The following is a 2,058-nucleotide window of genomic DNA, read 5'->3' as shown; positions in this document are numbered from 1 at the left end:
TGTTCTTAAAATACAACTGAAATTTCTAAATGCAATACCTCAAATATATAAAATTCAGTGGCTTCTTGTAACTCAAAGGACATAATCTTCCAGATTCAAACCTTAAAAAAGTGACTTGTGGCTCTATGTACTCTTTCTGTACTCTCATAAACATACACATTTCACACTTCTATTACATATACATAGTCATGTACTGACGTGTGCATACATATATGTGCCCAATTGTTCTTATCTATAATTCAGATTGATCTTCTAACAAACCTCATCAATCATTTCTAAGAATTAAAATTTGATAATGATCAGTGGCAGAATTTAATAAAAAAGAAATTACACAGGATTATTTCTTCCTAATTTTTATTATTGACTATAAAATTTGAAACTTGCTTATCTCTAAAGAAGTTTCGATTCAGATAAAGTAATCCCAACTCTGTTTTTGCACTAAAATGTGCTTGTTCAGAAGAGTGAAAGACGTTATAAACCGTGGCTAAGAACAATGAGTAAAAATTTACATATATATGGTCAATCATTTATATTTTCAATAAGATTTCTTAATAAATTTAAAAATCTTTATTTTACAGACACACACACACACACACACACACACACATACACACACACACACACAGTTTTCAAACCCAAATCTTGCTGAATATAAAAGCCAATAGCACACATGAACATAAAATATTTAGTCTCTGGAGGTGTATGTAAAACAGACAGAAAAAATAAAATATAATTTAAAAATATTAAGATTTCAGTTTCAAAATAAAAGTATTCCCAGAGGTTCACTTTATTGTGTATGCAATTATCTTTGTAAAGGCTGAAATCATGTTTTGTCTTTGACAGATGTAGCAATAATACTAGCTTCTCCACTTTTTAAAAATATTTTTTATTTTAATTTTTATTAATTACAATTTATTCACTTTGTATCCCTCCCCCCCGTAGCTCCCTCCCTCCTCCCCTCCCAATCCCACCTTCCTCCTCCTTTTCCAATCATGCCCCTCCCCAAGTCCACTGATAGGGGAGGTCTTCTCCTTCCTTCTGATCCTAGTCTATCAGGTCTCATCAGGAGTGGCTGCATTGTAGCTTCTCCACTTTTTTCCTGTGTTAGAGAAAATTTCTAAGTGACTTCTCCCTGTCAGTTTGGGTAAAAGCCAGTCTTGGGATAGAGGAGGGAAAATATGACGCATCCCTTTAAGGATGGATCTCATGCTTCCTCAGGTGTTCGTGTGTGTGTGTGTGTGTGTGTGTGTGTGTGCGTGCGCACATGCACGCATTCACACACCCAAGTCTGTGTTATAGGTATATATCATATATATCTATATCTTCTTCCTAAGAAGTATTTTCTTATCAAACATTGTAGGGCAGTGTCTCATCTGTGATCTGTCAGTTGCCACCTTCTATATATTTAAGACTTGTACTGTGCCTTATCTGGAAATATGAACAAAAAGTGTCACCGAGTTAACAGTTCTATAGCATCACTTCTCCTTCAAGTGAGGACAAACTTTGGCTAGTATATATCTGAGAAAACCCAAACAACTGCACAGAGAGTATTGTGAATATCTGTATTCTTCTGGGGGGGGGGATAATTAATTTTAAAACAATAATGTACAGGAGACACAAGTCACGAATTCCCACTTAGGATCTACAACATGAGACTTGTCATTCAATTGAAAAGAAGCTGAGCTGTATTTGACAAAATAATGTACACAGCGCAGGTCAGGTGGCTGCCAAATTGATGCTACATTATGAGAAATGATCCTCAAGCTACAGATTACAAAATCAGGCAGAAACTGGCTTTATCTATGAGAACATTCCCAAGGAAAGTCACATCCTCAGACAGACTCAGATTTTCCACCCACTGACATTTGCTGTACGCATGAATAGAGTTTCTGAGCACAGTTTTCAACTCTTACAGCGATGATCCCTTCAAAATGACACATATATTTTAAAAAAGGCTCATTATAATTTGTTTGGAAACATTTAAATTCTAACACAAACTTTATAGTAATATTCTTAGAGATTTGCTAAATATACCTTCCTAACACACACACACACACA

The sequence above is a fragment of the Psammomys obesus genome, unplaced genomic scaffold (genome assembly GCF_907164565.1).
Source record: "Psammomys obesus unplaced genomic scaffold, mPsaObe1.curated_primary_1811, whole genome shotgun sequence".
In the NCBI taxonomy this organism is placed as follows: Eukaryota; Metazoa; Chordata; class Mammalia; order Rodentia; family Muridae; genus Psammomys; species Psammomys obesus.
Note: the sequence above shows the minus strand (reverse complement) of the source record.